The sequence below is a fragment of the Mustela nivalis genome, assembly GCF_964662115.1.
Source record: "Mustela nivalis genome assembly, chromosome: 3".
In the NCBI taxonomy this organism is placed as follows: Eukaryota; Metazoa; Chordata; class Mammalia; order Carnivora; family Mustelidae; genus Mustela; species Mustela nivalis.
In genome coordinates this window covers 123,743,692-123,758,565 of record NC_139022.1, presented here as the reverse complement: position 1 = coordinate 123,758,565, position 14,874 = coordinate 123,743,692, and the positions used below count along the sequence as shown (strand labels likewise).

The following is a 14,874-nucleotide window of genomic DNA, read 5'->3' as shown; positions in this document are numbered from 1 at the left end:
GAAGTTCTATGAATTTGTCTCTTCATAGTTTTTCCATGTCACAGACAAGGATACAGAGGGTAGAGAAGGCAGTATGCAAAATAGGCTTCCAGATAACCACTGTGATAGAACACTTGGCTACTTTAAAGGCAGAAGCTCATTTCTTTTCAAATAGAAACTAAATTTGGAGGCTGTTTCTGAAGAAAGTTCAAACAAGTACAGAATTTTTGTGGTTGTAAAGAGGACTCAGGAAAAGTCACCTCAAACATAGAACTTGCCCACTGAAGACTTTCTCACAGTCAATATATTTGACTGTGGAATTTGTTGGGGAAGGGGAGGTATTTAAAGTTCATGAGTTTATCTAACATCACACCTTCAGTCTTTCCTAATCAAGTTTATAGTAGTTTAAATGATGATTAAGTGTCTCAAGGGATTATATTTTCCCTGATTAGATGACAAATCAAGTATTCATCACAAAATTGTGATTAAAATGTATAATTTGCAAAAAAAGAAATTAATTGAAACCACTGTGGACTTCTTTTAGGGAATTAAAGATCAAAACACAGATTTATCTGGTGGTAATATTTATTTCCTTATGTTGGCTTCCCGTATTTTTGCACTGGCCAGAGAAATGGCCTAGATTGTAGCAAGCACCCTCTTGGTCCCTGTAACCAGCATTTGAATGAAGGTTCAAGGGCCCTGGTACCAGGATTAGCTCCTTTGCTCTCACAGCTTTCCCCTCAGTCCAGACCAGTGGTTCTCTACCGGGGACAACTATACTCTCTAAGAGGGATATTTAGCAACATCAAGAGACATTTTATGAGTCACAGCAGGGAGGAAGAAAGAAGAGGCTACTGGTATCTAGTGGGTAGAGGCCCAGGATGCTGCTAAAAATCCTATATACGCAGGACAGCCCCCACGACACAGAATGATTGGGCCCAAAATGTCAATAATGCCAAGATGGAGAAATCTGGTGCAGGGATTGACATGTCCTAGGGACATATCTGAGGGGTCCAGACATTTCCAGAGCAGGGAGCATCTTTGGCTTGATGTCAGGGGCCTGATGCATCGAGCACTTACTAAGACTTTACCCACATTGCCCAAATAAATCGTGATAATAGCCCACAAGTGCCCTACGAGCCTCTTAGTATCCTTTACACAGAGGCAGATACTGAGGGCCAGACCAGTGGAGTGGCGGACCCAGGCCCCGCAGCTAAAAGGCCACCACACAAGGAGTCAGAACCCAAGCCAGGAGCCTTCTTTGTGGACCCCTCGCAGCCGCTGACCATCGCGCCTGGGATCTGAGCAGGGCTATCTGTGAGCGCTTAACGCCCTCCTCCCCTCAGAAACACGAATTCTGCAGCATTCTGAAAAATAGCATTGGCGTTAGCTCTTCCCCCCCCCCCCCGTTTTGGATTTGGAATGCATTTTTGCCACAAAGTGCTTATGCACTGGAATGCCAGGGTGCAAGCAGGGGAAAGTGGAGCAGTTGGACTTTAAATAGCTAGACGCTCTCTGTAGCACAGCAAGAGCAGCTGCCCAAGGTCTGTGCTCTTTTCTTTGACTTTCCATCTTCTCAGCCAAGAGCTCTGGGGGATTGGAGAGGGGCCAAGAATTCTGTGGCCAAGTATGGATCCAAAGAAAGCTGCAAGGTGTGCCCTAAAGCTGTGTGCAATGCTTGCCCTGCCCCTGCCCCCCAACACCGCAAAGACCAGACCTTTCCAGGGGAATTCCCTCCCTTTTCCTGAGCTTGCGGTACTTCATCATTGATCTGCCAGCCCCAATTCCTGGAACTCCATGGCCACACACGCTGAGGCACGCTACCTCTTCGATTCACAGGAATCGTGGAGTCCGCAAATGTCGGATGCACAAAGACTAAAATACGGAGTCCTCAGCAGGTTTAAAACCCAGAGAGGGGAAGTAACTTCTTCAAGGCCAAACAGCAGGGTAGGGCAGATCCAAGCCAGAGGCCAGGCTTCCTGGCTCTAGATCCAGTATGCTTTTCTCTGTACCATGTGGCCTCCAAAGGGACCCGGTCACCCTCAAGAGATCGTATGGCTGACCCTACTGGTAAGATCAGTCTGAGATCTAGGAACTAGACTAGGAGGAGTTGGGGCACCTGTGTGCCCAAGAGTGAGCCCCTTCTCTAATTGTGTCCCGAGGCCAGCTTTTCCTTAGCCCTCGGCCCATTCATACCTCTTGTCCTGAATGGTGGTGAGAGCAAACACCTACCCCCATGCCAGCCTTGCACACACCCAGCCAGACCACATGGGTGTGTGAGACTCAGATTCTGCCACAAAGAATCCAAGGTCTGCTGGGGTGTAAAACTAGTTGCAACAAAGCCATATACTAAGGGTCCAGGATAGAATGAGGCCAAGAGGCTAGGACAGCCCAGAGAAGGGCATCAAAGATTTCCAGAGCAGGCAAACTTGAATTTTGAAAGCTACAGAAGGCTTAGGTCAGGAATCTAGGGAAAGCATTATGGACAAAGAAATGGCAAAGGTGCAGAGGCAAGGGACAGCAGTGCATATCTGGGGGACCTCTGAGAAAACTGACGGAGAGTGGAGGAGTGAGTGAGGCTGGGGAAGCGGGTCTGGACAGAGCCGGGCCTTGCCTGCCATGCTGGGCAAAGTGACGTTTACCCCCAAGTACTTGCTTTGCCTTCCTGCAGTTCCCATCTTGGTCTCCACAGTCACAACTACCCCCTCTTCCCTCCGACAGAAGGCTGGTATCTCTGCTTGGGTGATTCCTAAATACATATGCTCACAGCACAGAAGGAGCAGCCTTTCTCTATGCTTCTTCCATTGCGCGTGCGCATTCTTTCGCCGCGAGGGGAGGAGACAGCCTGGCAGGGTGATAAAGAGGCTATGGGGCCAGGGAGCTCTGGGTTCACGTCCCGGCTCCACCACTGATGGGAGCAAGTTGACCCATCTCTGTAAGACTCAGCTTTGTCCTCTGTAAAGTGGGACTAATGCTAGTTGCCACCTCACAGGATACTGTGACCTCAGATGAATTAACACATGGACAATACTTAGTACCGAGGTTCTCTTAGGTCACTGGGCATCGGAATCACCCAGAAGGCATAGCGCTCCGATTGCTCAGCTCACAGAGCTTCTGGTGCAGTAGGGCTGGTGTAGGGCCAAGGGACATGCATTTCTAAAAAGTACCCAGGGGATACTGATGCTTTGGGAACCACTGACTAGATGCAATGGGTACCATTTTGGGGGGAACTCAAGTGCTGACAGAGAGTGATTCCACCAACTGTGGCATTCCTGGGCTGCCTGAGGGGGAGGACAGGTCAAAAAGCTCTGCGTCGGGGCGCCTGGGTGGCTCAGTGGGTTGAGCCGCTGCCTTCGGCTCAGGTCATGATCTCAGGGTCCTGGGATCGAGTCCCGCATCAGGCTCTCTGCTCCACAGGGAAGCCTGCTTCCTCCTCTCTCTCTCTGCCTGCCTCTCTGCCTACTTGTGATCTCTCTCTGTCAAATAAAAAAATAAAATCTTTAAAAAAAAAAAAGCTCTGCGTCCCAGGCTGTGCCAGCTTGATTGGCATACTGACCCCGGTATATAACCGTACTCACTGAAGCACCTGCCCCAGAGCTGTAGCTATAGAGAGGGGCTCAGGGCCCCAACTCCCTGGGATCTGTTCCCCTTCCCCCCTTTCAAGAGCACTGGAGTAAAGCACAGCTGTGGGAAGAGCATGCTGGAAAAGGGCACATGGTATCTGTCCCAGGTCTCTCCCCCTTGTCACTTCCTGAGATTTCTCCCATCCCCCTCGGGCCCAAAGTTGGCACTGTGACCTTTTGGGCTAGGGTCTGCAGGCTCTTGGGTCAGGCCGACTTGTGTTAGTTCTGACTCCAGTTCTTACCCGCTCTGCTTCCTTGAGCAAGGCACCTGAGCCGTCCAAGCCTCTGTTTCCTCATCTGTAAACTGGGAACAGCAACAGCAACCTCACAGGCCGTTTGAGAGGTTTGACTAGCAAGTTTCCAGAAAGCGGCTGAATACCACCTTATTTAAATGACAGATCTAATTATTAGTGTCTCCCTGTGTAATGTGACTTCAGAGACTCTGAACACATACACACCGTTCCTAATCAAAATCTCATCATACCAAGTAATGCACAACATTTTAAAATCAGAAATCCATCTTTTGGTGCCTGTTCTAATGTATAATCCCCCTCAATCTCACACCCACTCGTGCTGGAATGAGCACATTTTCCCTCAGAGACCACAACCCAGGGATCTAGATGGCCCCTGGATGTATTGTCTGGTCTGCATAGGGTTAAAAAAAAGTCTCTGAATTAGCTGCTGACCTGTTACAATAGAGGATTCCATTTAAACATCTGAGAAACTGAGAAGCTGGAGAGTAGTTTGTCCAAAGTCAACAGTGAAGTGATGGGGTTGGAGCCCGGCTCCCCTAATTCTAAATGTCTTGCTTGTTCTCCTCCCAGACCCGCTTTCTGAAACGAGTTCTATATCAGGTTCACCAGAGAGTCCAAAGCTGCTGGGATCTGGGATAAGGGAGAGAAAGGTGAAGCCATAGAGAAAGCGGCCCTACAGTCACCAGAATAGGCTTCTCCTACTCTTCCTTCTGCTGAGCTTACTCATAGAGCACATGGCTCACAGGGCACAGATCCAGGGAGAAATCTCCAGCCCACGGGGACCCAGCACCCAAAGCACCCTTTGATGCGAAACCTCAGTGTAGTCCGTTCTCAGCTACCCTGAGGTCCGCTGCCGTGGGCGCTACCGCATCTCTCACGTGCCCCCTTTGTGAGTGTTGCTGCTCAGATTTGTGAGCGCACCCTTGTCTGGCCCCTCCTTTTCTTCCCAACCACAAAAGTCGTGGTTTCTCAATATCTTTCCACCTCCGCCTGGGTCATGCCACCAGTGACACTGGACTGGACCGTTGGTCCTCCAGCTTCCAGTCTATTCCACGCAAGGTGGTCAGAAGAATCCTTTCACTTTTATTTTTGTTTGGGTTTTTTTTTTTTTTTAGCTGGACCCATCCGTGACTGGGAAAATAACTATTTTCTTGGGGTGTGGGCAGACATCTAGTCTCAGATCATCTGGAATTACGTGCTGGTGTTGGTGGCTTGGTGACCTTGTGCGTGTGGAAGCACACAGAGTTGCATAAGGGCTGGCACTGCCCACTGTGACAATGTCACTGATCTGACATCCCAGAAGCAGGAGGACGGGGCACATGCATGTTTTGGCGGCATTTCTCGAAACGTCTGTACTTTCAGATGGAGGGGAGGTAGTCTCGGTAGGTGACAGTGTCTTCTGCATCCTCATCTTGGTCACTACATCAGACAGAATCTGCTCTCCGATGGACACATGACCAGGAAAGGGGCATTTCTTGTCAACATAGGTGCTCTCAGTGGCCTCCTGTGTGTCCTGAAGCCCAGACCCATGTGGTTGAAGTATCACAGATCTTCCTCACCAGTTTCTCCAAGTGGGCCCCTCTTCTTCTCAAAGATGGTCAGCTGCTTTTGGTAGGCACGCTCGGTCTGCATGGCCATCATCTCCCCCGCTGCATGAAAAAAGAAGAATCCTTTTAAACATCAGGTCATATGATGCCCCTGTGCAAACCTTCCCTGGGCATCACACGTCCCACAGAATGTCATCTGGGTCACAGCCGTCACTCCGCATTAGTGAGCTCTTGCTTCCACTTGGCACTTACGTCATCCTCTACCTGTCTCTATCATCCAGCCCAACATCCGCCAACTTGTTCCTACTCTCAAGATACTTTCCCACCCTGAACCTCTACGCCTGCTGTTCCTTCTGCCCAGAATGGTCTTCCTCCAGAAGTTTCCAGGACTTGTTTCCTCATCTCATTCAGGTTTCTCCCTAACGTCACTCCTGGGAAGCCCTCCCTGTCTTACCCCCACCTAAAGCAGTAACCCACCCCCTTCCAACACTCTCCCAACCCTTTCCCCCTGCCTTGCTTTTCTGTAGAACACTATCACCTTCTCAGAGTCTATTATACATTTCTTTGTCCATTGTCTGCTTCCCCTCTAGAATCTAGGTTCCTAACTGCAGGCTCCCTGTCTGTCTTGGTCAGCTCATTATTAAATGAACTGAATAAACGGAAGTTTTAATGAGAAGTCTCTAGGACAGAAAGCCATTTTCTTTTATTCAATACATTATTTTAATATGAATACATTTCATTTTAGGATTAAAAAAACACATCCATGCAATGATACCCAAGTCACTACATACCATTCATACCCTTTTATTAATGCAAAGAAAATCTAAAGGTAAGATATATTATTTATTTTAGGTAAGACACGAACACATGGTTATGCAGCTCTTTATCTCTATTGTCAACATAGCTCGCCCTGTGTATGGACTTCCCAGGGGCTGGTGGCAGTAGGTCTGCAAGTTCTGCTGTCCTCTGAGACGAGAGGAAAGGCAGGGTTGAGTGAAGCGGGACTGCCCAAACCATGGCCGGCCTTGCGAGGCCCAGAGTAGCAAGAGAGATCAGCAAATCTGAGGCTGCGCCTGCTGTGTACGAATCCCACCTCCTCCACTCATGATCTGCTGCCCGACCTTGTCAAATAACAACCTCTCCAGGCCTGGGTTCTCAATCCATACAGAGCAAACAGAAGGTTGCTATCCACTAAATGCTTTTGCACAAGGCTGATTTAATCTTTCACAAAGGCCCTATTAAACTAGTATCATAACTGTATCCACTTTACTGATGAGAAAACTGAGGCTCAGAGAGGTAAGCTGATTAGCCCAAGGCCACACAGCCAGTATGTTGCAAACCCAGATCTCGTGACGTTAATGGGCAGTCCCATCCTGGCTCCTAGCCCCCATGCCACAGAGTGAATGCGAAGATAAAATGAGATTTCTAGGGCATGCAAAGCACAGTACCTGAAGCCTGGCAAGGGCCATGTTTAGCAATTAGTACTTCTGACTTCCCTGATCCAACTGGAAGCTAGCCTGATAGCTAGCTTCTCCCACTGGGAAGTCTAGGGGTACTTCTTTATGCACCAGGAGGACAGGCATCTTGGCCTCTGCTAATTCTCTCAGCTTGGGGACCAGTCCTCCCAACTGCCCACAGGAGACAGGGTCTCTCTTCAGGCAGAAAGTAACTGTTCCAGTCTGTTGCTCTGAGATGTCGAGGTGTCGGTGGTGACAGCCCCTTCTCTTTCTGAGGGGCCCAGCAGGTCCCTGTCTGGCACTCCACCAGCCTGCCACCCCCTGCTGGGCTGGCTTCTGTCTGACCTGTCAGTGGTCTCTCTGAAAGGGAGGTTGATGGGGGGCAGAGGGGAGGGGCCAGGAACAGCAGGCAGAGGGTAAGCATTTGGGGATATTGGTGGCTGAGATCAGAGACCCTTGCTCTCTCTTGCCAGTAGTTTCTGTAACAGAACAGCAGGGAGACAGCAGCAGCCAGGATAGAAATCCCCCAGGTATAAAAAAAAAAAAAAAAAAAAAAAAAAAAAAAAAAAAACATGGCCCCAGGCTAACAAGGGTGAGGCTGTGTCAGAGAGGCCTGTCAGGGAGTGTCCAAGGTGGGCAAACTCTCATCGAGTGACTTCATTATTCCTAGAGACTCTGTCCAGGTTGAGGAGAGGCAACAGAGGGAGGGGGAAGGGTAGGGGAAGAAGAAAGAGAAAGAGAGGCTGAGAGAAAGAGCAACTAGAGAATGAAGATGTTTTGTGAAGCCTTAGCCTTTCCTTCCCCACATCCTGTGTATGGCCAGTCACAGGATACCTGCATATGGCCTGACTACTCACAGCCTACTGTGAAGAACTGAGCATAGAAGCCAAACATAGGCTTTGGAGCTGGACAGCCTCCTCCCTTATTTAGTAGCTGTGTGTCCAAGTCTCTTAACCTCTCTAGCCTCAGTTTCTTCCTCTGCAAACTGGAGATTAAAGATGGCCCCTCCAGGCATCCATGTGAGCATACATAATGAGGGCTGGATAAGGGGGCCAGGTGCAGGCGGCAGAAGCACAGACGAGCTTCAGGGCTGGCAGAGGACTAGCCCTATGGCGGTCCACCTGTCCCAAGTGGAAGCTGGGCAGGGCACCGGCTAAAACAGTCTGCATCCCAACTTTTCAAAAAAATAAATCTCCCTCCAGTATTATTTAAATTGCTCCTCTTCTGTTTGACATGGTCCTGCCTTAGGTAAAAGAGCTCAGTGCAGGCACTACCATGTCATGGTGGCGGGCACAGTGGCTCCTGTGTGCCATCTGGAATGTTCTACTCTACTCGCCCTCACAGGGCAGCTTCATGTAGGATTTGGCTTCAGAGTACAGCAAACTGGGTCAAAAGACAGCCCCAACATGGAGAAGCTGTGTGGTCTTAGGCAAGTTATTTACTGTCCTAAAGCTCCAGTTCCTCGCCTATAAACAATGGCGCTAAGGATCCCTAGAATTCTGGTGACTTAACAAAGGGATGCAAGTAAAGCACTTAGCACGGTGACTGAAACCTAGTAAGCTTTTCCTAAGGGCCTACCATTAGCTCTGATTAGACATGGTTGCCATTAATGCTTCATCATCCTACTGACTCCCAGGATGTGTCCCTATGTGCACATAGGGTCTCTATGCTGAAATACACTGGCTTTGGGAGGCACTGGGAGGCTAAGGGAAGGGGCTCTGAGCTTATGTGCTAGTAGTGATGATGTAGTTTGTGTTGCATTTAATCACTCCAGAGCGTGCATTTTATGAGATCAATCAAGCATGGGGGCTATTATGCAGATGAAGGTGTGGCTGGTACTTCCAAGGATAGCGCTTCCGAGCCTAGAGCCCTGTTCTCATGAAGAGCTTCCCAACTTGTATTGCACTAGACTGTTGTGGGTAGAAGTTCTGCGACAAAAGAGGTCTGTGGTCAGGAAATGCTGTGTGCTCCATTGCAACATTAAAGATTCATAATGCATATTCACTCATTAAAGGCTCTGAGAAGTCCTGCTGTAAAGAAACTAGTTTAACTGTTTAACCAACATCTCTCAAGTTGTTTTTGACCACAGATCCTCCAGTGCCACCTCCACTTCTATGTTTCAGGGAACCCATGTTAACATCCCCAAGGAGACATAGTTCGGGAAAGCTCCTTTAGTCTCTCGAGTCAGATGTACCTCTATGGATATTTGAGGGATGTTTTCAATAATTCAGAACAGGGGTCCTTGAGGTTTAGTAAGCAAAATAATCACCTGGGAATCTTCTTTAAAATACATACTCTCAGGGCACTGGAGTGGCTCAATCAGTTAAGCATCCAACTCTCATTAGTTTGGCTCAGGTCATGATATCAGGGTCCTGGGACTAAACTCCATGTGGGCAACTCCATGCTCAGCGGGGAATCTGTTAGAGATTTTCTCTCTCCTTCTCCCTCTGCCCCTCCCCTGCAACTGCACTCATGTACGTGTGCTATGTCTCTCTCTGTAAATAAATCCTTTTAAAAAATGCACATTCTCAGTTTTCACATTGAGAAAATCAGTAGGCCTGGGTGACAGCAAGAATCAGCATTTCAAAATCACTAAGGTGGTTCCAGGGCAGGAGATCAGGGAACAGATCTTGACCAACAGCTATTTAGCGTCTGACTTCTGGAAATACCGTGCTCAGAACAGCAACGTCAGCATCACCTAGAAACTTGTAAGACATGCAGAGCACAGTAAGATCAGAGAATTGGGATCTATATTTAACAAGGTCCCAGGTAATTCCATTGCTGGTTAGATTTTAAGAAGCATTGGTTTTAAAGGCTTTTATTGATAGTATTTGTTCTGGGTTTTTCCATTTGTTTAGTTTTAATAAACTCAAAATAAATGGATACACACTGCAAGCTTATTGTCATAAAATTCCTACCAATCCTCACCCCCACCCATAGTAAAGGGTTGACCAGATGCTCCAGTAGCTTCAAAGTAAGCCAAAGTCTTATTAAGAAGTGGTCTCACCTAGATTACACCCCTGTCTTCAGTAACAGTCCCTGGGTTTTCCTAAGCAGCCTTCGCTTTCTTTCCCACATCCATTCTGAAGAGTAGGAAACTCAGAAAAAGCAGCTCTCAGTGGGGGCTCCACTGTCAGCTCTCTGGTCAGACATGATTGATCTTCCATTGCTAAGTCATAAGAAAAGCCAAAGGGGCTTCAGAGCAAGGAGCTCTGGCCTTGGAATTCAGAGACTGTCAAAAAAAGAGTTGGCACGAAGCAAGAGGAAAGCTTCCAACAGGTCTTCCAGATGGAGCGCAAATACAATTTCACTTCTTGCAATATTTAAGAATGGCAGTTGCTGTGGTCTGGAGGGAGGGGATGCCTGCATACCGATGGTCCATCAGGCAGCAAGGGTATTAATGGCAGGTGAAACCTTCCAAATGAGCACCCTGTCAGCCAATCTATTGCTTTAAAAGGTTGGCAATGCAGGAGCCTAACAGAGGCAATGAAGAACTAATCTCATATTGCCAGGTTAAATCAAGTCAGCCTTGCCTGCTCCTTTCACTTTTTAGTTACATCAAGCCAGAATACTTTCAATTATCCCTCCCTTCCAACTTGTCAGCAGGCATTGGGTAAAATGCAAATGGAACAGTGCCTTCCCTGGTGGAGAGCAGAAAATATGAAGATGAGCCTCCATTGGTTGAGCTCCTACTGTGTATTCGGTGCCATACCCTCACCTTCTCATTTCATAGGCACCATCTTATAGGATCTCCATGCTCCTTTGTGAAGTAGATGTTATTGGGTCCACTCTATTGCCAAGAAAACTGAGTCCCAGGAAGCCAGTTACTTGCCAAGTTTACATAGCTAATGAATGATAGAACAGGTTTTAACCATTCTGACTCTGATGCCCATATTCTTTTGCCATACGTATAACTGAGCCAAGAATCTAGGGCTACTCTGGGTGAGTCCTTGAGCTTTGGAGTGCCCCCCTCTCCTTAAAATTTTCTAAGTGCTCCCCCTGTGGCAGGTACTGGCCAGGTCAGCAACACTATCTGGGAGGACCACGCCAGCCCAGACTAGGACCCATCTGAGCCCTGGTCCCTACTTCTCCCTTTCAGGGTGTTCTCTGACCCTCTACCATCCTTTAACCCCATACCCATGCATGTAAGGGTGATCAGATTTTGAGAGAGGTTGGGAGATTTGCATTTGTGAGGTATCTCAGGGCCCAATGCCCGACCTTAATTCCAGTGGACATATTGGCAAGTAGATTGTTCCTGTTGGCTGGAAGAGTATTTTGCAAGATCATGTGACATCAGAATGAAAATGGTGCTGATATGTCAATTCAGGTAACCCAATTTGTTTAGATAGACAGGGGCCTGGAAAAAATGATTTACTAAGGACCCCATACACTTTAGACATGGTCCCGAAGAAGCTCTCCTTAGGAAATCAATCAATCAACCAACCAATCTCAAGGCAAAAAGAACCCTAGGATTGCCATATTTCTCTTTATTCGAGAACCTCTTTTTTTTTTTTAAGATTTTATTTATTTATTGGACAGAGAGATCACAAGTAGGCAGAGAGGTAGGCAGAGAGAGAAGAGGAAGCAGGCTCCCCGCTGAGCAGAGAGCCCAATGTGGGGCTCAATCCCAGGACCCTGAGATCAGGGCCTGAGCCAAAGGCAGAGGCTTTAACCCACTGAGCCACCCAGGTGCGCCTATTCAAGAACCTTTTTATGTGACTGGCCACTCTGGTGCCTTGGGCCTATGCCAGCTACCCCCCACCACTCCTTTATTTCCATCACAAAGAGCAAACGGAGCAGGCTTCTTCCTTCTTGCCCCAACTTGTTGCCTCCCCTCTTTTCTCCACTCTGTTAATTTTCTACTTCCCCATCATTAACTGATCTCAAGAAGGTCCCTAGGATTATGGGGTCCACCACCTGGATTCCCTCTATTTTCCTTGGGGAGATGAGAACTTGCCAAGTACCTCAGTCTGTATGCTAAACGAACCTATATGATGCCAAGTAGAAAAGAAGTAGAAAAGATTCAGAAGCCTGTACTAGGTTACCAGGTGCTCACAGCTGTTCCTCTACCTAGTGTGGATTATCTCAGTCCTCTCCTTGCTTCTGTGAGGTATCTGCATCACCCCCACTCTACAGATAAGGAAGACAGAACAGAAAGAGCTTGGTATCTTGGCCTAAAGTCAGTCTGTTAGCAAGTACATGAATTGCATAATCTTAAACACACACCTTGATGTGTGTTGTAGCCAGGTGAATAAGATGAAGATCTAGAACATTCCCAGCACCCAGAAAGTTTCCCACCAGTACCTCCCCATTAAGGTAACTACAATCTCTAACTTTTTACCATAACTGGTTAACTTTGCCTGTTCTTGAACATCCTGTAAATGGAACCATGTGTACTCCTCCTAGTTTTAACCAGCCTCTTGTCCAGATGAATAGGGAAGGTAGATTTGGTGGTTGGTGATACTTCTCATCAGACCACAATCTGGAAAGATTGGAACTCATTTTTAAAATCTGAGATGCTGCCCAGCTCCCAGTCAGGTCCTACGTGCAGATACCAGCAGAGCCATCCGTGGCACCTGAAGTGAATTGTTGGAGTCGGTATGTGCCACCCTGTCACAAAATGAAACCAAGAAAAGTACATTTAGATGTTTTCCTGAAGCCTTTAATACCCAAGAAAGCTGGAGAGTTCAGGCAGGTTATAAAGGGAATCACTTGCCTACCAAGCTCCAGGGAATAAAAGGCACCAAAACTGAACAAAATGCTTCCATCTAGATTCTCCATAAGCTGCCCAGTCTACAAAGATCAAAGAGGAAAATAAATGACATGAATGAAGTGAACACCCTCTCATTCCTAGAGACCTCCCTTCTCTGTAAGAGTTATGTGTGGACTCAGGCAGCCTTTCCTAAACAGGAAGGACATGCATGTCTCAGCCAAGTCTGGAACACCCAGCCTCCTCCGGGGCTCTCTGCGGCCTTTCCACTGACCCGTGGCCTCCTCCCCACTGAGCAGAGCTTCCCTGCTATGTGTTCAGCGAAGGCTTTGAGGTTCTATCTTTTGCCAATTCAGGGACTCCTTTAAAAATCCGACCGTGCGAACTAGGCAGGGGCTGAAAACAGCTGGCACAAACCTGTAGCCAGCCCAGAAGGCAAGTGCCACCTTGTGCCAATGGTAAACAGCTGAATGGGGTTTGAATCTCACAGGTAAATAGTGTGGTCCTCCGTAGCCTGCATCACAGGGAATGAATTCCCAGGCATCTTGTTTCTCCTGTTGATTCCTTTCTAGAAACTTGTTTCAACCAGCCTGATTCTTTCCCAGCTGTGGATATAGGCGGACCTGCACGAGTTATTAAATCGCACGGCCACCCGTGCTTCCCCTGCTGGTGGGTGTCCCCTGCCCTGTCTTCAGGCTCCCTCTGGGAAAGAAACGTCTCCTCCTTCTGATAATGAAGAAGATGGAGAGGGTAATGATCTCATTGGTTACCTTTTCCTACTTTTTATCCAGACCTGCTTCTTAGCCACTTGGATAACTCACTTAACTTCTCTGAGCCTCAGTTTCCAACTCTGTAGAGCGGGTGATGGCATGATAATGGGCCTAACACACAGTTAGCCGAGTGTTCACTGGACCAGGCACTGTTCCTAGCGCTGTATATGTAATAACTGCTTTAGTCCTCCAAACAGCACTTTCTAACATCATCATCAATCAAAAAATAATTTCCTCACGTTTTGTACGTGAGGAAACTGAGATACAGAGGAGTGAATTCCGCAGGGTCAGCAGATGGGTAGCACCAGATCTGAGATTCAAACCCAAAACCCCTGAATCCGGACTGCAAGGCTGAAAGGCTATGGTCTGCTCTGCGGGGTTGTCATGAGGACTGAAATCAAGAATATGTCTAAGTCTTGTTCAATCTGTAGCATTTATTATTACTGCCAATTAAGTTAACACTGTGTGTTAAGTTAACATTACATTCTTGCCCAAGATTCAACCTACCCATAGCACACAGCGGGGAATGACTCCAGTAGGGGATATTAATTTTACTAATATCCATGTCCAATTTTTATAAAATAAAAAAGCTGAAAACTTTTCTGAGTTTTTGATTCTAGTAATATCTAGGGTTCACTGAACACATACTATGCCAGACTGACATTAGATAGATAAGCAGATATCTCGATTCATTTGTTCTCCATCACAGAACCCTATGACATATGCACTCTTTTAACTCAGTTTAAAAAGCAAAGAAGTTGAGGTTCATCAAGGATGGTTATCTTTCTAAGTTTACATAGCCAGGGACCAGAGGTCATGAGCCTTAAACCCAAATCTATTCGATTCCAGAGGCTGGGCTCTTGCCTCAGACACCGTGTAGGCTTTTTGCCTAAAATTTTACCATAGGAATTCTAATTCAAAGGCTTCAATTCAGCATCACCCTGGTTTCTGCCTCGTATTGCTAGACCTGTCACAGAAGATTCTCTCTGATTTCCTTTATCAAAAGCAATAAAAAGAGTATCTCACATATTGTTCCCAGAAAGTTTCGCCACATCCCTATTTCTCTGAAATGGCCATTACAATTAGCGTATGACGCATGCGCGTGGCACGCAGCCAGGGCTGTGGTTTAGCCTGCCTTCTGACAGCATCTAGATAATTCTCCACGGCTGCATCTCACGGAGTGAACTACGTGAGGGCACGTGAAGCAAAGGCGCCTCACCGCCGTGGGGCCCGGCCGGGAAGGCCTGGGTCAATTTCCCCAAATGCTGAGTCAGGATCGGGTCCTGCTGGAGGACTCTGCACACCTCCCTCCCACCCTCCCCGGGAAAAAGCCCACCAGGCAAACAAGGAGGTGGGTAAATAAAGGAAGAAACCGTCCAGTGTCGTGGGAGGACTGTGCTGCTCTCGCACCCCTGTTGAATAGAGACGCCGACAGCCTCTCAGGTCCTGAACTGGCAATTCAGAACAGTTTGATTGCCTGCTTGATTGTTTGCGAGATAACGGCAAGATTGTCAGTGACGGGGTAATTTACTGA

The 14,874-nt window shown here is 47.6% G+C and overlaps 1 protein-coding gene and 1 long non-coding RNA gene across 10 annotated transcripts in view; one reads left to right on the top strand and one right to left on the bottom strand.

Moving 5' to 3' along the window:
• The window catches only part of TENM2 (teneurin transmembrane protein 2), a 1,882,184-nt gene that overhangs the window by 1,775,409 nt on the left and 91,901 nt on the right, over nt 1-14,874 (top strand). The window lies entirely within an intron of this gene.
• Nucleotides 4,938-8,278, bottom strand: LOC309861320. The gene is made up of 2 exons (XR_014309868.1): nt 8,135-8,278; nt 4,938-5,505 (listed from the first exon to the last, which is right to left on the bottom strand). It is a non-coding gene; the product is annotated as an uncharacterized lncRNA (long non-coding RNA).